The sequence below is a fragment of the Protopterus annectens genome, chromosome 5.part0 (genome assembly GCF_019279795.1).
Source record: "Protopterus annectens isolate FY-2018-M chromosome 5.part0, PAN1.0, whole genome shotgun sequence".
NCBI lineage: Eukaryota > Metazoa > Chordata > Ceratodontiformes > Protopteridae > Protopterus > Protopterus annectens.
The window spans coordinates 961,770,816-961,793,625 of record NC_056735.1 but is presented as its reverse complement, the minus strand read 5'-3'; positions in this window follow the sequence as shown (position 1 = coordinate 961,793,625).

Below are 22,810 nucleotides of genomic sequence, written 5' to 3'. Positions count from 1 at the left end.
GTCACATAGATATCCATTTCTGATTAGAGCATCTGTGTCTTTAGCAGATAATTGTGGACACAGGTTTAGCACATGCATGCTATGTATACACACAGGATGAGTGGTGCATATATACCTGATGGAAAACCATTGCTCAATATAGCCATTGTACAGTGGTTATGGTGAGTGTAGGACATATTGTGGACATGCCAGTGCCAGCCATGACATGGCATGCTACCACACAACTGCAACATGAAACATCACATACACAATGTGTGTCATGTGACCTGTACACTCAATAGCATTGCAAGACATATGTGTGTCACATTGTACAAATGGTGATTGCTATACATATTGTGTATAGGTGCATATGTTTGCACACACACAACATTGAGGTGCATAGAAATTCATGATATGTGTAGTACTGTGGCCACTGTAACTGGATGGGGTGTAGTACCATGAGCCATCATCATTCAGCATCATGGTCACTCAAAGCTACTAATGTGTGCCAGACCAGCACATAGCATGCTATACCTGAACTGCAGTACCATGGCTACATTCACCATTTCACGGCCAGTTGTTACATGGGTTTGTAAGGTGCCCAATAGGGGGCATTGCCTAACATGAATGTGTTATGTGTTGAAGAGTTTCCCGCGCAGCCACATGAGGCCTCTGCCCCTCAGGTATATTATGTGTGCTTTGTGGATGACATTTGGGATACTGGAGTGTGACCTTACAGCAGGTGCCATGTGTGGCATGTTAACATGTACTGCATATGATACAGTTGTGTATTAGTGAATGTGTATCGACTCTGCATATCCAATGTCCACTACAGTGTTGCCACAATTGTGGGGATACTCTGTGTATTGCATGTTTGAGGCAGCTACTCCGTTACTGAGATGTGCATAGTCTCACAGCAAACATGCACAGCATGCATTATCTGGTGTGTGACGTGTACATGGCCTGCACCTCACCTATGACATGCACATTGGATTAGCAATATTAAATGTAGAACACACACACCAGCATGTGGCTGCTGACTTGCTGGCACACCAGAGGGACCTACTAGGATATGAGACAGTTTGTCAGTGGCAACAACTGTGGCATTGCTACTGTGTGTTTGCAATCTTACAGTAGTACGACTGTTGACAGTCACAGACCTGCAGATTATATTCCTAATTATTATTATTGCACAACACTAGGCACCACATCTTGTAACTACACAGTACACATCTCACATAAGCTACGATCTACCAATAGAAGTAACAGTAGTGTACAGCTATGCCATGTTACCTGCATGTTCCATGTCAACTTGCTGGGTGGCTCCAGCCTCCATGATGATGCATGTTGTTGCTGTGGTTGTTGTTGGCCAGGAGCCACCTGGCTCAAAAGCAGCTCCTCCACTCTGGTGAGGGGATGGATGGATACCCACCACCTGTGGCAAGCTGTTGTCCACGGATATCAGGCGCATGCTGCCGGACATATCTAATTAAATCACTGCAGTGATGCGTACCTGCTCATATCTCCGGTTATGCATGCCTATGTCATTTACCCTATTGACAAGGTCTTGCCACAGTGCAGTGCAGTCAGCTCATGCTGGCCCTGGCTGGTTCTTAAGAACAGCAGGCCATAGTGCTGAACCATGGTGGCTGTAATCACTTCCTCCTCTGCTGGGCCATATGAGGGATTACGATGGTGGGACATGACCCTGGAAGACAATGAAACAATATGTGTGAGCAAGTCAAATGGCACACTTAACATTCTAAAGTACAGATATCAATTAACTGCCATATATAGCAACCTATTGGCTGTCAAAGGATGCACACTTTCAATATCACTTATCAGTGTTCAACCCACAACTGCCTGACAGTGCCTGGCACACTCTATATATCAAACCATGTTTTGCACAGCAACAAAGATAAACCAGTATGTAAGACTATACAACAGTACATGGCACACTTTATGTGACACAATGCATCACCTAACCACTGGGAGTATATATCAAGCTAATGCATAATGTAACATGTAATCCATTGCAATGATTGTAAAGTCCAGTTACAGTATTACCAGTATACCACACTAGTCATTGATGGCAAACCCTGCCTAACATATGTGCTCATTCATTAATCTAGGTGGCATACTGCTGTACTACACTATACAGGTTGCTAGATATGCACCTATATCCTGTAACACACATATGATCGATGCCATGGTACGGGCATACACACACATATCAGACATGCATACCAGACACAAAGGTATGGCAACCCACATGACTTTTACCTGTGTACCATACAGTACTGTGTGTCAGTAGTTACAAGACCTTTTGCCTGAGGTATGTCATCTGTGAGGACTAAGGGAACAAACAAAACAGTGGTTCCAAGACATGTGGACATACACCATACTGTGCTGTTTAGGCATACAGCTTCAGTTAGTACTACAGTTCATTCAGGGGTTGGATTCACCAGCAGTAACACTCATTAAGAATACATGCACTGCTGTAGCCTATAATGGGACACCCCAGTCGACACCAACGGACTACGTCAGACCGTATGGCATACTACTTTGTCTGCCTATGCAATAGCATGCACATCTTTTGCTGGGATCACAGCTAGGACACATAATACCATGACAGAAACAGTTTCCCACTTAGCTATCACACATATACAGAACTCTGACACATTCACCAACACATTCACCATCACACTCAGTCAACCTCACATAGCAATTATTGCAACAAGTACATGTGGGTGTGTATTAGTTCATAGGTAGGTTATAGGCTATTGTCCCTAGGACCTATAGATGTCTAGCCATACACTACCCTGGCCTTTGACACACAGGTAATTTCACTTCACGTGGCCCTGTCAAGCAGAGCCACAGAGGTGATTCCTGGGGTGTATTTCCTATCTCCCATACAATCATCGGGATTAAATATGATGACTGCTAATTTGGAGCTTTCTTTGCTATTGCTAGGTGGTTTGTTCCAGAGTATGGGATGTCTCTGAGATAGGGATCTATCCCTCCAGCATGTGCTGTTTATTGAGGTGACAATGTTAGGTCCCTAGAGCGTGTAGCTCATAGGAATTGTGATCTGTTTATGTGGAGCATGTCCAACAGCTCTGGGTTTCATATAGCTTTGCATGTTAGGCAGAGGTCACCTCTGGGTAGGCGGTATGCAACACAGTCTAGCTGTGGTTTTGTGAGACGGTCTGCAAAGGGCATCTATTTGAGGTCAGTATTACTCATTGTGAGGTATGTCTATGTCCTTTCCAGTTGCTGTAGATGTCTTGTGAGGTACATACCACATGGGGCATTGTACTCTATACTGGGTTTTATGTGTGTGGAGTAGAGGGGAACACTGACCTATATTTCCCTGGATGACACACCTTTTGTGATGACGTGTGCCACGTAGATGGATTACATGACTAGTGTGGCACTGTGACTACCAAAGGGGAGACTACTGTCCACCTGTGTCCCATGGTCTCTTATCACACCTTCGGTGTTAAGTAGACTACCACCTATGTAGTAGTTAATGGGTACTGAGTTTTTGCAAGGAGGGATGCCAATGCAGTGTCATCATTGAGCTTGAGGCCATGGCTTTGTCACCAGGCATCTGTTGCATTAATTATGACTCTGTCTCTCTCTATATATATATTTATATGTATATAAATATATATATATATATATATATATATATATATATATATATATATATATATATACTCATATACATATAAACATCCATTTGTGTACATATAGATATACATATAGGCACATATACAGTCCACTTTTCATGGTGGGAATATCAAGTATGGGAAGGTTGTGAGGTATACAGTTATGTCATAATATTCAACAGTGTTGTGCGGAATACATTGAAGGTGTTCTCAGCCCATATAGCTTTAGCAGGCCTCACTGGCTGCAACACTGCAAACCTGACGAATCATACCCACAGCGTTTAACCACCACATGTCATATACCAGCACTGTATGCTGTCTGGTCTGCCACACACTACAACCTACATAGAAATATGCACATAACAGCCTTCAACAACATATGTATATATATATATATATATATATATATATATATATATATATATATATATATATGGGTCTACTTTAAAAACCGATATGGGTCTACAAAACCGACATGCCAGTTCAAGCCCACACACAAACCACGAGACCAGACACCGACAACACACAAAACCGACAACGAAACAACCGAACACCATTACACAGACAAATCAACCCTAAGGTCAAACAATACATTACACCATAGCATAGCCACTTCTAACCCAACTAACTTAGCACCCTAACCCTAAGGTCCGACACTATCGCACACTCACCCTACCTGCACCCTAACCCCTAACTCACTTAACTTAACCCCCTAAGGTCCTAGACACTATCGCGACACTCACCCTACCTGCACCCTAACCCTAACTCACTTAACCTACTCCCTAACTCACCTACCTAAAGACTGTCACTTCGTCACTTGCCTACCTGCACCCTAACCCTAACTCACTTAACCCACCAAAAAACATAAAGCCCATCACTATCGCACACTCACCCCACCCGCACTCTAAACCTAACTCACTTAACCCGTCCCTAAACTACAGTCCCTCACTATCACACATTTACCTTACCCGAACCCTAACTCCGACACTAACACACACTCACCTTTCCCACACCCTAAACCAAAATCCCACAATATCGCACACTTACCTGACCGCTCCTAACTCCGTCACTGTCGCACACTTACCGAGTCGCGCTCACATTACCCTTTGTCGGTCTTTCCGCTGTTGGCAAATCACCCTTTCGGTAAACTTACCTGTCGGTTGTTTGGTCTTCGTCTTCCGCGTGTCAGGGAATCGTCGGTTCGGTCAACTAAAGGAGACCCATATACATATATATATATATATATATATATATATATATATATATACACCTTTCACAAACAGTTGCAGTATGTCCCTTGCTCTATGCACATGTACAGATGCTAATATATCTGACACAGACAGATCTCTTCGTATGTGTGTGCCATACACACACAAGGACCACACTGTTGTAAGCCCATGTACCTCACGGCTGACCTGTTGGGCCTTGCTGCAACATGAACAGGTGTCACATGTGAGCACACAGTTATATTAGAGGGTGTATATATAGCTGCTAATGCTAAATTAGCATACTAGCCTGGTGCAGCTGTTGCCAATGCTAAGCTACACGTTAATATGACTATCATGCATTTGTTACTCTGTCGCATCCATGTTTACATAACTGTATGCGCTACTCCCCCAAACAGACATTGTACACACTACTGTACAGAACATAGATAACATGGATCAGATGTTTGACATTTAATGCTGAACTACATATGTCACAGTCATATCCCACTGCACACAGCTACACACTGATTTCTACATGGCAGTAGTTATGCAGGGCATCTGTGCATAGATACATACTGCTGACACATATGGATGATTCAAACTATGTAGAGTACTCTTCAAAAACATCTACTACATGCCAGTAAATACATATCTGTTACATACCTTTCCTTTGTATTTGTTTGTAGTTGTCAGTTCCGTGTGTTTTGTACACTTTTTGTTTATATCTTATTTTTTCCAAGATATTTCTTTTTTATTTTCAATATATTATAATTTTCAATATATTATTGTTTTTCAATATATATTTTTTTCAATATATATTTTTTCAATATATTTTCTTTTTCTATATTTTTTTCAAGATATTTTTTTCAATATATATTTTTTTCAATATATATTTTTTTCCAATATATTTTTTTATATCTTCTTTGTTTCCTGTTGCTGTTGCTGTTGTGTCACTCTGTAATGCTCTCTCTCTCTCTCCCTCTCTCTCTGTACCTGCAATGAAATGATTGCATATGTGGACAGCTAGTACAGCCTGCTTTTATAGGTATCTGCACATGTGCATGTGATGGCCTCTGTACGAATTGTTGGCCACCATTTGGCAATTGCATGCAGCCTGCTGTGTGGTACTTGCAGTACTCACTGTCATAGCAACCAAATGCTATAAATTGCTAGGTCAGGTAGGCGTAGCCCTTTCAGCTTTCCAAAGTGGGGCCCATGCTTGTTTGCTGTGGACACCGTTGTGTAAGTCAGAAGGTTGGTGTACTTCTTGTATCTGATGCTAGGGGTGTAGCCAGTGATTTGAATGTTGTACTCAGACTTGAATGTTGCCACTTCCAGTACACAGTTGACACTGTAGAATTGTACTCACCCCTACAAATGCTAACACAAGACACATGGGAGTATGTATTTTCTTTTCTACTTATACAATTAGCTGGCATACATACATAGTTACTGAGATGTTTTCATTTTGCCCATGAACTGTTTTGGAACTGCTGTACTGTGGAATTTAATGTACTCACTTCTGCACAGTTTGTGCTTTTTCTTTTGTTGACATTATCACAGGATGCTCATGAAAACTGGACAGTTCCAGTACTGAGTATGCCTACCTACATCCTTGCTGTACCTTGAACACACAGGTATTTTGTACATTTGGGTGGGGATTGTCCTGCTATGATACTGTGTGGGGGTTGTAAAGTGCTGCTGTAACATTATTTACTGCTAGAATGTCTGGTTCTGCTATCACAGTCATGTAATGCAATTCCACAACAACTGCTGGTAAAGTTCCACAGAACAGGTTTTGTGTTATGGCATTCCTATCTTTCCTTTACATTCACACATTCTGATGCATGATATATATATTTCAGCAACAACCTGCTGTATAACTACTGTGGCCTAGTGGTACTTCATGCAGTTTAGTGTGTACAAGATCCGGGGTTCGAGACTGACAGTGGTGTTTTATTTTGCTGCTGAGCAGAACAAGGCCCCTCACATGCAGGGTGACTAAGGCACTTTTAAGCAGTTGTAAGCGGGTTTGTGTGGGTTTGCGGGATGCTTACCAATATTTAGCTAAGCGCACACACACGTGTACTCACGCAAACCCGCTTACTACTGCTTAAAAGTGCTTACTCACGCTAACCCCCATGCTCATTTCTTTGAAAGAAAAGAAAATGGGGAGATAGGAAAGTGGTGAAAAAGGGGCACAAAGAGGGAAAGACAGTAGGAAAAACAGCTCTGGATGTGCAGGATAGGTGTAGGGAAGGTCCATAGCTGCCCATTTCTTTAACAGCAACAGCTGTGCATATACTAGTAATTTGGATGGAAATTTGAAACCTTCCACCCCTGAGAGAGGGGTGAGGACAATGAAGTATGTTGTACTGCCAATTAAATTTCATTTTCTGTGTCCAGCAGACATTTGTGCGAAATGGGCAGCTATGTATGGGGCGTAATTTTTTGTGGGAGCAGATTGCCCATTTTTTTTTTTCAGGTGAGAGTGGAATGTGGGCTAGGGGAAGTAGGTATATTTTGGGAGGTAGGTTGGGGAGGTAAACAGACAAGACAAACAAGATGCATACAGGGGCGGAATATGACACATGGGGTGGATGAACACCCTTGACGGGGAAGGATGTTTGGAAATCGCAAGCCCATGAGCCCACAAATGGCAACAGTGGAACTGAGATCCCCACCCATGGGCAGTCACCACTGCACCTTCACAGCCCAGAGGGTGGCTGTGCTGAGGGCTGTGTAGGAGGGGCAGGCTCACCCATGAGTCGCGCCACTCTTGCCTCTAGCTGGGGTAGGGGATCAGCGACTGAACGCTCGATCTCCCTACGCACCACAGCCCGGACCGTTCGGAGAGTGATAGGTGGCCCTCCTCCAGCCACACTTGCAGGGGGGGTTGAGCCCCATCCCCTGAAGCGCTTCCACCCAAAGGTGGCACAGGGCCAATGGAGGAGGAAGTCCCGTGCTGGGCATCGGACATGCTCATGCCAGGTGCCATCGCCAGCTGAGGCGGGACAGGTGGGTCCGCTGGGACCGGCCTTCCCATAAGTTCTGTGTTTAGGAGAATTTAATGACAATATGGGTTGATAACAGCCAACAGCATTCCAAATTAGTTGTAATAGCATGCAGTAATAGTCCCATTAACCCAACACACCAGAGTTCCAACAGTTGAACAGCAAGCATAACACATGCATATATAGAACAACAGTGGACATTCCAACAGCATGCAGGATTGATTGGTAGCAACAGGCCACCAAGATTGTGGTATTTGAACAGGGCACATGCATCAAAGTAAATGCAGATATTTATAAACCAACAGGACATATGTCCCAACAAATGTTTTGAGATTACACATACCCACTGAGGTGTGGAATTGCATTGTTTATGCACATACAGTAGGGTGTAAAAAGATACCTCCATTAACAACTTATATGAACTTATAACTTATACTACATTCCTATTGACTGCAGGTATATATCCCCTACATGTATTATTACACTAGGCAATGTCCATTACATTGTGAAATGTGTTTTGCTAGTTCCTTATATACCTGACCTGTATCTAATATACAACCTGTCCAGGACGCAGATGTTACTGCTACGTATTTATATATTTTATTTATATTTATATGTCTACATATCTGGATGTGTTCAGGTGACATTATCAGTTATATTTTAACAGCCCCCTATATTTCTAGCAGCACACTGACATTTCCGGTGAACACAATAACAAGCTACTCATGTGCCAGATTTACCTATACATGCCAGCCTTGAAACTACAGTTGAGGACTGTATATATGCTTAAGAGATACTGGCACTCCCTTCATCCTCTTTCTCTGGGCCTACCCAAGTGTGGGTTGACAGCACTTAATACAACACTACTATGTCTATACTGCAAGAGTACATCAACATTTCTAAGAAAGTGACACAGACACACTACAGGAGTTATACCTTTATTAATTACATTACACACTTTTCTAGTGGCTCTCTCATTTATTTGATATTACAGTGCATGCAGACATCTTATTCAAGATGTATTATACCTTCATTTATGGCTTACAGCACTCTTTTTTGGGCTCTCTCACTTATTTTATATAACAATACATGCAGAGAAATAATTCAGGATTTATTATACCTTTATTAATGGGTTACATCACTCTTTTTCAGGCTCTCTCACTTATTTTACATAACAGTACATACAGAGAGGTTATTATTTATTATTGGGCTACGACACTTTTTGTCAGGCTCTCTCACTTATTTTATATAACAGTACATGCAGAATAATTACTAACCTGCCTGGTGGCACAGCCTTAGCAGCCTATCTGCATATGCTTGCTGATTCGCAGCATGGACACCTGCAGCTGTGAAGTAAATGAAGTGATATTGAGACATATACCTATCCATACTATCGACTACACTAGCAATTTTTACATACTTCATTCCATGGCTACCTACACAGTAGTGGGGCATTTTGCATCCCACGGGCCTCCTGTATCCATTGGTCCAGTTGGTCCTGCTTGCATCTCTTCGGGTCTGCATGGTGGTGTCTAACCTGCTCACCAGTCCGAGGGACACCTGTGGCACTGGTGAGTTCATGTGTGAGATGGTTCCAGTCCTCCACTTTGTATTCCGTGCCCTGGAACTGGCCCTGCAGGAGTCTAGCATCATGATGATGGACGAGGAGCCAAACCATCACTTTTGACTCCTCAGTGCCCCACCGTTACGCTCGGAAGTGAGAGCCCTCTCCGACACCAGCCATTGCTGCCTGCAGATGGGAGCTACAACCAGTTATGGCAAGTATTCCTGCCTATGGAGCTTAAATATGCCTCATTTCTTGCACTTATTTATGATTGGCTGGATTTGAAAATTCTCAGCTGAGTGCACACCTGCTTAGCACTGGGTAAACTTTGATTAATATGTATATGTGTGTTGACAGTCCATAAACATCAAATGCTGTCATGGCTTAGTGGATTAGTACTGTGATTGTGGTGCACACTATCCCAGGTTCAAGGCCTGTCATTGCTTTTTTATTTTACTACTGGCCTGAGTGGTAGGGGGTGTAGCTGTGTTTAGCCAACTTTGCTCAACTTTGCCCAACATTGCTCTACATTTACCGGCGTTGCCCGATGTTGCCCGGCGTTGCCTGACTTTGCACTAGTTAGCGCGGTGCACAGCTGTGTGCAAACATGTTTGGTTTGCGCTAGTTGGAGTGATGCGCAGCTCCACACAAAGCTAATGCGCTAGTTAAAGCATTGCTAAGCTATGAGCAATTATACTTAAATGTGTTTAATACTGGTAAACTTTGCTTAGCAGTGCTTCACACTGCTTAAGGTACATTACTTATGAATTTATCAGTATGCATGACCATTTCACCTTCTTATATATATATAAAATATTGTTCACTACTACATAGGCCATTTCAATGCATTGTACTAATATTTAAAAGGTAAATGTCAGGAATTAATTCTTTGCACAGATTTACCACAGAAAATGAGAAGGGGAGTGGTGGGACTCGAACTGGGAATGCCTCCTTTTTGTGCGAAGGTTCTACCACTGCGCTATTGCTATTTCGCTTAATTTGCATATAAGTAGTTTATTATCCTCTTCGATGTCTGAACTGCTAACTGTAGCTAAGCAATGGGCAAACCCATGCACACACATGCAAATACGGGCAGCTATATTGGGAATGACAAAAAAAAAAGGTTTTACATTTTATTGTATTTATACACAGGTTTGGAATGTGGGGAAGTCTAGTGTTGGAGATATACACATTTGAGCGGACTCGCTCATGACTGGCGGCATTTGCTGTTTAGGCACTTGCAGGGGCGTGGATATTTGGACTGCTCGGCAGTCTGACACGCCCCCTGCACTCGTGCATGCTCCGTGTTAGCTTTGGAGTTGAGTCAGCGCGCCCTCATGCATATGCATGACATGCTGATGTCATACTCTTAGACGGCAGTCTCCGAGTAAGACTTAGTTAGTCTTACACGGAGGATTAGTGAATCCCGGCCACAGTAACAAAGATTCACAGAACTAGGCTGCAGTGCCCCAGCAATTCCACACTATAAAAGCCCTATGCTGAGTAATGCGGAACTGCCTAAAAAGAAAATAAACGGAGGCTAAACAAATCACGACAGTCAAACGGATAAAATCTTTACTCAGTTAGCGCTTTCATGCAAGGCACTGCTTGCACTTCCTCAGACAAAGTAAAAATGAAACATTTTACATTTTATAATACTAAGTGCTTGAGCCAAACCCACAGTTAATTAAATAATTGATAAATTTACCTAATTAAGTCAAGAATTCGGCAACCATACAAATCTTGACTTAAAGAAATAAACATGCATAAAAAGATGTTGATGTGTCAAAGAATCCCAAATGTCTAACATTTACTTATAAAATGTGATTCATTTTTAATTATTATCATATCTTAAATTTAAATTAATTCTAATTCATCATTTATATATTGTATACATGTTATATTATACTTAATGTAATATACAATATAATATACAATGTATTAAACCAAATCCATTTCTATATGTACAACAAAACACAACTACATATTATTAGGGGAAAAAAATTAAAATATTAAATCATTGAAATATTTTAAAAATCGTTAATATATACAAATTATTACCCATTACAAATACTGCTATCTTTCCAAAGCTTTAATATTAAGCAAGCATTTAATAGAACATGCATCATTAATGCCCGGATAAATATGGGCATTAGTTTTTAGCTGCCAAAGAAGTTCACATTCTTGAAGCTTCAAATACCATGGCCCCCCTCTGGGATTTTTATCCACCTTTTCTACTATATTAAACAAAAAACTATGAGATTCGTTATCCATAACATGCTTAGCCAAAGCGTTTGCAGGGTTTTTTCTAGATATAACATACAAATGCTCATAGATTCTATTTTTTAATAATCTTTCAGTTTTGCCAAAATAATAAACAGGACATTCTTTGCATTTTGCCAGGTAAACAACTCCTTGGGTCTCACAGTTGTATTTACCGTTAATATGGTACCTAATGCCCCTTATCATGAAGTTAGACCCTATTTGTATAAACTTACAGTAATTACATCGGCCACACTTAAACATCCCTTTGTTGATTTTATAAGGTTTAATAGGATGCTCAAGTAAATTTTTCATAGAAGGAGCCCTTTTATAAACTACACATAACTTTGGACCCAGTAAGGAATGTAACTTCCTATCTTGCATTATTAATTCCCAATTACTTTGTAAAATGTTACGAACCTGTGGGGAATGCAAGTTGAATTGCGTTAAAAAACCAACATTATAATTATTGCTGTTATTATTTTGATTCATGTTTTCTGGCTCAACATTACCAATATTACTATCATTAATTTCAACACCTATATCAATAAGTGTCCCATTAAATAGTGGCCCAAATATTCCCTCTTTCCTTTTGTTTTTGATTTCTGCAAAAACTGCACTCAATAGTTTATTGGGATAGCCTCTGTTTTCAAACATTTCCCAAAGTTTCCTACATTCTTCTTCGAACCCTTCATCTGTAGAACACATACGAGAGGCTCGGACAAGTTGACCTTTTACCACCCCTTTCTTTTGATAATAGGGGTGGCAACTTGTGAAATGTAAGAAAGAGTTACTGTATGTTGGCTTTCTATATATTTTAGTAACAAAGGCATTTTTTATAATATCCTTACTAATATTGATGTCAAGAAAATTGATACATGACTCTCCAATTTCGTAAGTAAATTCAAGGAAAGAGGCAAAGGAATTCATTTCACTAATGAGCTCAACAATTTTGTCTCTTCCACAATTAGCTATCATTAGAATGTCATCCTGATAGCGTGTGTACCACACAATACTTTCCTGAAATAAATTATAGAGAAAAAGGAATGTCCGTTCCCAAAAGGCCATAACGGTGTTTGCAAAACTACCGCCGGCTGGAGAGCCCATCGCTACTCCAGTTGTATGTAGATATATATATTTTCTAAACATAAAGTAATTATTTGCCAGGATAATCTCCAAAATGGAAATAATAAGGTCAACTTGCCACCCTGGGCACTTCTTTTGTATTAAAAATTCACGTGCCCATTCTAATCCTATTGCATGGGGAATGACAGTATATAAATTTTTGACATCGGCTGTCACAAATATTAATTCAGCTTGAAAAGAAATTTTATTAAGACTCCTCAAGACGTGCCAAGAATCTTTACATATTTGGCTTTCTGTCTTGAGGAATTCTTTAAGTTTGTTGTCCACCCATTTAGCACAGGAATAAGTAATGGAATTTCGCCCATCAATTATAGGCCTAAAAGGGGGGTCATAGATGTTTTTATGTAATTTCGGAATACCGAATAGCACCGGTGTAATAGGTGCTGCCATAGAAAAATAGTGATATAAATCCAATGTGATACTCCCTTCTATAAACAATTCACTTAAATAATCCTTAATTCTTTTGTAAGCTTGATTGAACTCATTTAATGATACTAATTTATATTCTTCACCAGAAAGCAGCAAGTGCATTTTCTTTAAATAATCATTTTCATACATTAGAATAGCCCCCCCGCCCTTATCGGGCTTCATTACACGTATTTCGTGTATTCCAATATGTGTAATTAATTCCCTTTCTTTACTACCTAATGTCTTATTTTTACAAATTTCTTTGTGAAGGTTTCTTAAATGAACTTCAGAGATTTTTTCAAAAATCATCAGGTTGTTGTCTAAAGGGGGGTTAAACACACTTGATACATTTTCCGTTCTAGATTGTAAGCTAGCATTTCCCCCAAAAAGTACTTTTAAATTTAATTTCCGTACAAACATTTTGACATCGCATATAACCTTAGCGATGTCAAAGTTAGGTGGCACAGCATAAGAAAAACCTTTAGATAGAAGTTCTATAAAGTCTGAACAAATGTCAAAGTCTGTATAATTATATACTTTAAAATCATTGCTCTTACTTTTCAAAATATTAACAGACCGTTCATTGTTCCCATATTTCACATCTATCGGCCTTTCTTCTTGTTGGATGCAAACTTGTTGTGACGTTTGCGAGTCCAACCCGTTTTTTTCCGGGGACCATGCTGGTTGCATTGAAAATCCTGCGGTTGAATACCGTTCCCCTGGTTTTGTTGGTTACCAGCCTTCTTCTTATCGCTTATTCGGTCACTACGTCTCGGAACTTGAGGCGATACCTCAACATCTGTAAGTTGACTATTGTCCATATTGAGAAAATTGTTTAAATCACTTTCCCTTACCCCTTGCGTGTCCGTGACCTCTGGGTTGTTATGTGTACGCACAGAAAAAGAAGAACTAACATGCGTACTTTTGGTCACAGGCGGATCTGGGTAAGCAGCTCCTTTCTCATAGGCTAAAACATCCCTTTGTATTTTCCTTCTTTTCGTGTCACTGATTTTATTGATTAAAACACTAATACTCGAGAAAATCCTAGTATAATCATACTCATAACGAGAGAAACAAGGATCTGTCTTTACTAGAGTATCTATAGTGTTTAATTTGTCTTTTAATAAAGTCATTTGATTAGTATATTCTTCAATCAGCAGTTCCAATAACTGAAACCCCTGCTGATCAAAGTGACGAATTAAGCGGGAATGGAATTCAGTATGCTTCAGCGTACCTGATGGATATTTCCATTGCCGGAGTCCTTTGGGAACTATTTTCAAGTTTATACATTCCCTTAAATAAGTGACCTCAACTTGTAACTTCTTAAATTTCAATAAATATCCATCCAATTGCTTAAGATTAGTCACAATGTTAGAATTGTTGTCATTCTCAGGCTTACCCTGTTGGTTTTCGGCAACTGCATCTCTACCTGAATGCAGGTTGATGTCTGGAACCTTGCAAAACTCCTCTAAAGTTGGTAGGTTGTTAAAACAGCTGTTGTTCTCACGTGGAACGCCATTGTTAGTTTGAATTACTTGCCCGCTACCTTGTCCAAGAGGTAAGCTGGATGAAGGAGAAACGTTGGAACTTGCCACACCCGCAAAAGTGGTTGGTAAGTTATTAGTAGATGAAAAACCCACGGGTGGAATCGTTTGGAAAATTGCCCCTGCTTTCAGTCGCACTACCGGCATGCTGGAAACAATCTGGGACTCGACCTTGGTTGCTAGTACTTCAACACGCTGTGTTAGCTGTTGAATTAAAACTGTGAGATATCCAACCGCATCGGTATCACGATTGGAAGTGTTAGCAGTTGGACAGATTTACCATAGAAAATGAGAAGGGGAGTGGTGGGACTCGAACTGGGAATGCCTCCTTTTTGTGCGAAGGTTCTACCACTGCGCTATTGCTATTTTGCTTAATTTGCATATAAGTAGTTTATTATCCTCTTCGATGTCTGAACTGCTAACTGTAGCTAAGCAATGGGCAAACCCATGCACACACATGCAAATACGGGCAGCTACATTGGGAATGACAAAAAAAAAAGGTTTTACATTTTATTGTATTTATACACAGGTTTGGAATGTGGGGAAGTCTAGTGTTGGAGATATACACATTTGAGCGGACTCGCTCATGACTGGCGGCATTTGCTGTTTAGGCACTTGCAGGGGCGTGGATATTTGGACTGCTCGGCAGTCTGACACGCCCCCTGCACTCGTGCATGCTCCGTGTTAGCTTTGGAGTTGAGTCAGCGCGCCCTCATGCATATGCATGACATGCTGATGTCATACTCTTAGACGGCAGTCTCCGAGTAAGACTTAGTTAGTCTTACATGGAGGATTAGTGAATCCCGGCCACAGTAACAAAGATTCACAGAACTAGGCTGCAGTGCCCCAGCAATTCCACACTATAAAAGCCCTGTGCTGAGTAATGCGGAACTGCCTAATTAGAAAAGGGTGGAAAGGACAAGGATGGACACAAAAAGTTTTATATGCCATAGACATCACAGCGTGAAAATACAAGACTTGCTACCATGCTTGAAATAGCTATAAAAGTCCTTCCCATCTTATCCATAAGATCATTTCACACTTCACAGGACTGCAAGTGAAAGACTAGGCTTAAGCCAGATATTTATATCAAGAAAATAGATGTACTAGCATCTATACTTAGGAGACTATATCACATTCTTGGATAAAACAGGAGTGACAAACCAACATATGAAAATCCCACAGGGTGATAATTCTGTTAGTGGTGCCATTTGCAATAGAATGGATGCATGCAGCTATACATCAAGAAAGTAAAAGATGATACATAAAAAGCAGCAAGGAGTCCTAATCTATATTCCATCAGTTGGTTGGTCGTATGCTGCAAGGTTGCATCATATGCCTGCTGAAAGCACTTGGTGGGCTCTTAATTCTCACATATAGCAGATGAGCAGTGTATGTTTGGCAATTTCCCAGGATCATGTGCCTCCATAATGTATTCGTAGTCATGATACTGTCTATTCAGGACAAATACGTGACTGAACAAATACCAATATGAGCAAAATAGGAAACCATCAACAATGAAACAGTCCTTGTTTGTAGCAAACTGGTGATGATGCCTGGCTGGTGCCATCTTAAATGGTGAAATTTACTCAACTTTGAAATGGTTTTCTGCAAGGAGATACAACTGGATGCAGAAGTTAAACATGCCAAATAAAGCCAGACCCCATTAGCTGTGGAAAAGCATATTTCAGCCTTTTTAATGCCTAAATGTAAATATAAACCCCAGGATTTACTAATCTTCCATGCAGGAATAGCTTAGTCCTGGAGCGGCCGTTTAGGAGCAGGATGGCAGCACGCCATGCATATTAATGAAAGCAGGCTGTCTTACACGGAGCATGTAAGAGTGGGGGGGGCGTGTCTGAGAGCAGAGCTTTCAGAATATACACACCCATGCAATGAACAGCAGAAAGGCCAAAGGAATGAGCGAGACTGCTCATAGGTGTCCGCATACCCCCAGCAACATCCCCTGACGTACAGCAGTAATAAATACAAACCAAATAAACAAACCTTTTTTCATTATGAATCCGACTAAAGCTAACAGTAGGTGTGCGGGTTTGCCCATCGCTTAGCTACAGTTAATGCAGCTTAAATGGCTGAAGAGGATAACAAGGAAGATATATGCAAATGAAGAAGTATAGCAATAGTATAGTGGGCAGAGCATTCACCCTATGAGCAGGCATTCCTGGTTTGAGTCCCACTACAGCACATTCCATTTTCCATGTCAAATCACGTTATGACCAATATTTTAGTTGCATAACCTACTAAATAACATATATTTGTGAACTGGAGTACTGCATTAAATGCAGATGTGAGGTGTCAGTGTCATAATGTTGCAAAGTCCACAGATAATGATATGTGCCCCATACAGTATATGTACACAGGAATCATGGATACAAATAGAAGGTAAAATGTGTAATGAATGATAACCCCATACAGCTTCCAAATCTCCCTCCTTCCCAAGAACCATTAAATATTACTGTCTAAATCAGTGCAGCTGTAAGCAGGAGTAAGCACTAGTAAGCAAGTGTAACCACCAATAAGCAGTAGTAACCATATTTAAGCACTAGTAAGTGAGTTTAAGCCCATTTGCGTGGGGGTAAGCAATGCGCACACAGGTTAAGCAATATTGAAGCTAACTCTCTGTAAACATCATTAACTGGAGGTTAGCATTGCCTACCCTCACGCAAACCTGCTTACAACTGCTCAAAAGTGCCTTAATCACTTTATATCCAATGGCCCTTGTTCTGCCCTGCAACAAAATAAACAGCCTTGCAGATCTTGAACCCAGGAGCCTATATACTATAGTTACAGTAGTTAACCACCAAGCCATCACAGCAGTACAGAAGAATGAGGTATCACCAAACAAATCCTCACTATAGTAAAATCAAACTGAACCTGTGAAAGAATCAGTATACAGTCATCTGTTCTATAACCCACTGCATAACATAAATATGTGAAATGGACTACAGCAGTAAGCCAAGATGTGAGATGTAATTGTAATAGAGTGTTGAAGTCCCCAGTACAACACAAGAACCCCATACAGTGTACATACACATGAATCATGGGTACCAGACATATATATAAGATGTAATGAATAATAATTCAATGCCAAAAAGAAAATATAATGCAAAGTCTATTGTAAGCAACGCTAAGCATTGGACAGGCCAGCCTAGGAGGTGTAAGCAATGTGTAGGCCAGCTAACAAATGTGCCCAGTGGTATACCCTTTTAAACAATGCCATCCTTAGGTAAGCAGGTTTGCCCATAGCTTAGCCTTTTCAAAACCGGCCAATCATGGCAACGTGCAGGAAATCAGCCCTACTTAAACCCAACAGGCAGGAATACATCTCATAACTGGTTTAGCTTCCCCTTGCAGGCACCATGGCAGAAAGGGGAGTGGGTGTGCACTTCCGGACACAGCACTGGGGCATCCAGGAGTCCAGAGTCATGGCAGGACTCCTTTGTCAAAGACCATGAGCAGAGACTGCTGCAGGGCCAGGACCAGGGTTCCCAATATAAGACAGAAGCCTGGGACCATCTCGCCTATGACCTCACCAGTGCCATTTGCATACCCTGAACCGGTGAGCAAGTCAGGCATCACTATACTGACCTGAAGCAGTATAAGGGGGACCACTTGGAGTAGTGGATCCAAGAGGCTAGAATGGCAGGAACTGTCCCAGCTGTGTGTAAGTATCACTCAACTATGTGCGTAATAATTGCCAGCTCGTGTATATCATGGATAGGTATGGCTAAATATTCCTCTTATGTCCTTCACAGCTGCAAGTGAGTGGGCCGCAAACCTGGAAGCCTATGGCTGTTGCCTGGAGTGGTTTTGACATGAGGCAGGTTAGTATTACTCTTGCATGTACTGTCATAGGAAATAAATCTAAAAGTATTAGTAAATTAATTGCCAGTATAAAACCTGTATTGTTTAAGGCAAGTACTGCATACACTGGAGAATATGGCAGGAAGAGTCTCATATAGTTTGTATGCAAATAAAAACATAATAGCCTGACAATAAAGGTCTAACTGCTGGACTGCATGTGTATAGTCTGGTATCATATGGTAATGTAGATTTGCAATCATGTAATAGTACTGTTGTATTAAGCACTGTTACTCACACTGTGCACCATAAATAGAATGTGTAGGAATGCTTGTATGTGACTAATGTAATCCCCAGAGGTCATTTAGTACAACTGAGAGGCACATAGACAAAAAACAGTGAAAAGGCAGCAACAAAATCCAAATAGCACATGCAACTGAGACGTGAACTGTTGTATTTTTAGCACACACAACCATGGTTCGAATCCTGGCAGTGGTAGTAGTCTGCATACAGAATCATACCCCACAACTGTACAGATATGTCCAGAATGTCCAGTAAAGTGGCCCATATCTGTTGCCTGTCAACCTGTCCCCCTGGGAAATCAGTGGGATGATCCCAGACATATAGGCAGCAAACAGGAAATATAACTGATTGACACACATCTATGAGAACAAAGCTGACACATTAGCAACTCCCCAAAACCTTATGAGAGTAAGAAGCCATGTATGTCCCATTTACACCCCCATGTTATCAAGCTGTTGGGAGAGTGTGTACAGTAACAGAGTGAGATGTATGTGCATAATAATAATGTGGAATCTGGTACTGTGTGTGGCAACATTCAGGTAGTGCTAACAAACATTTCTCCCACAGGTCTGTCAGATACGAACACTGTGCCCAGAAATACAAGAATGATACCCTGCACTGGTACTGTTTACTTTGGTATTGTATGGCATTGTGACTGATGCAGTTGCTCTGAATAATAAGATATTACTCATCACTGTCACCCACACTGTCCTACAAAATATAACTGTGTAGGAAATCCTGTATAAGAGTGTTGTAATACAAGGTCAAAATGCAAAACCACAGGAGAATTATAAGACATAAAGCAGCTAGGGGATATACAGCAATATCTATATAGCACACACAAATCTGATGGACAGTGTTTTAGTTGTAGCAGACACAGCCATGGTCTGAATCCTAGGAGTGGAAGTAGGCTGCATACAGAATCATACCCCACAACTGTACAGATAAGACCAGAATGTCCAGTATATGGGCCCAGATCTGCTGCCTGTCATCCTGTCCCCCTGAGAAGTCAGTGGGATGATCCCAGATGTTTAGGTAGCAAACAAGGAATACAACTGATTGTCACACATTTATGAGAACAAACTTGTCACTCTAGCAATTCCCAAAACTGTTATGAGAGTAATAAGCCAAGTATGTCCTATCTACACCCCCCATGTTGTCAGACTGTGACCAGAGTGTGTACAGTAACAGAGTGAGATGTATGTGCATAATACTAATGTGGAATCTGGTACTTTGCATGGCAGCATTCAGGTAGTGCTAACAAACATTGCTCCCACAGGTACATCGGATACAAACACTGTGCCGAGAAATAAAAAGCTTGATACACTGTACTGGTACTGTTTACTCTGGTATTGTATGGAATTTTGAGTGTTGCAGTTGCTCTGAATAATATGTATCATTGATCACTGTCACCCACACTGTGCTATATAATATAACTGTGTAGGAAAGCCTGTCTAAGAGTGCTTTAAGTCACTAAAGGTTGAAGAGGGCAATAGTCTAGATATGTCCCGATTCACCTGCATGTGGTCAAGACATGGCCAGAGTCTGTGCAGAAAGAGATGGACAGGTATGTGCACAACATCAACCTGGAATCTGGGAGTATGTGTAGAAACAGTTAGTTAGTGTTAACAAACATTTCCTCCACAGGTATACCAGGTAAGAGGTGTATACTGCAGGTAAAACCAGTTCATGTATAAAGATTACAACAGCCATATTACTGTCCAAACTAAGGCAATAGGGTAGTGTTGTAATACGTGTAAGGTACAGATAACAGCACTGACTAGGAAAGTAATGTGAACTACAGGAATATACTAGTTGTTAATTGACATGTCCTCCCCCCACCATATTTTCAACAATAAACTAAATACCCACCTCAACTGGTATGTAATGACCTCACTATTCTGTTGGGACATATGTCTTACTGGCTGTTAATTATTTAAATCTGTTTCAATGCATGCACTATGGTGAAATAATCCAACATTGGTGGCATGGTGCCATCAATGTACCTGCATGCTGTTGTTATTACCACTATGGTCCCATATATGCGTTTGTTCCATTTGCTATGCAACTGTTCCATATCTGGTGTCTGGGTTAATGGGAATATCTATGCATGCTGTTATACCTAACCCTGGAATGTGCTGACTATTACTAACCCACATATGTTGATACACCATATACACCATAGCACGTATGGGAATGTGGGTCCCAGCAGACCCACCTGTCCCACCTCAGCTGGCCGTAGCACCAGGCAACAGCACATCTGGGGCCCAACCCGGGACCTCCTCGTCCATTGGTCCTGCACCATCTTCGGGTGGAACCGTCACAGGGGATGGGGCTCTCCCCTCCCCTGGGAGCAGGCACAGACAGGAAGCTGTCACCCATCACCAGGTCCAGGTTGTGGTATGTAGAGAGCTAGATCAGCAGTTTGGAGATCTTCTATGCCAGCTTAAGGGCCGTGTGTCATGACTAGAGGGTCGGCCTGACTCTCTGACTCAGCCCCCAGCACAGCCACCTTCGGGACTATGAAGGTGCAGTGGTGACTGCCCATGGGTGGGGACCTCAGTCCCACTGTTTCCACCAGGGGTCTCATGGGTTTCCAATTTCCCAACACCCCTCCCCATCAAGGTTTTTACCCCCCACATGTGTCATATACTGCCCCTGTATGCATCTCGTTTGTCTTGTCTGTTAACTCATCCAACTTACTTCCTCAAATATACCTACTATCCCTCCCAACATCTCATTCTCACCTAAAAAAAAAAAGGGCAATCTGTTCCCCAAAAAAATTATCGCCCCATACATAGCTGTCCATTTCACACACATGTCCACTGGACACATGTAATCTGGTCTAATTAGCATCGCAACATATTAATGTTGTCCTCAAACTTTCTCAGGGGTTTGAGTGTCCAAATCTATCTCTGAAGTCATTGTATACGCACAGCTTAGAACAACAGCAAATAGCACCAAAACACAGCAGTAACCAAAAATAAAAAGATTTTAATAGTAATGGTAAGCGCTTTGACACAGTAAATGTGCTTCATCAGACCATACACAACAAGAATTTCATAAATTAAATAGCAAGACTACATCTATTAACAATTCAAATGCACCAATAAAAACACTCTTTCAATTAAATCAAATAAAATCATTTAAAGAAACCTCTAGCTTTAATGGCAGGCTTGATGGAAAGTCTCCCATTAATGACTGGAAATTTATCAGCTTGCATGGTTGTGATCCAAAACAACTCACGTTTCTCAGTATAATATCTAAAGTCTCCCCCACGTTTATCCATCTTTAACATTTCTATGTCTCTAAAACCAAAATATGTCCACTACCACACTCAATAAAATATTTAGCTAAGGCATTACGTTCATCTAAATTCTGCATATAATATAGGTGTTCCCTCATCCTATCCATAAGTGACCTGTTTGTTTTGCCTATATAAAAACATTCACATGTCATGCACTTCGCCATATATATCAAGTTCCTGCTACGACATTCTGCTGTCACTCTAAACCTATAGTCCTTCTTTGTGACTGGGTGGACAAAATTAACTAGAGGATCTATATAAGTACAATAGTTACATCTTGAACAGCTACGCATCCTAGCCATGCCTGTTGTACTGTTCCCCTTAGCTGAAGTGTATTCCTTATAATACCGCTGTCTCTTCAATGACTTTTTGTTTTTAAAAGTATATCTAGGTTGTTCACCTACAATGGTCTGACTCTGCTCATCTAAATGTAAAATGGACCAATTGTTCTTAATTATCTGCAAAATACTGTTTACATCACTAGTGTAATATAGAGACATTGGTAATGTCCTCTCTAGATGCATCGTATTATTAGTAGCACTCTCCATTAATGGCTTATGAGAATAATGGGGGCGAGCA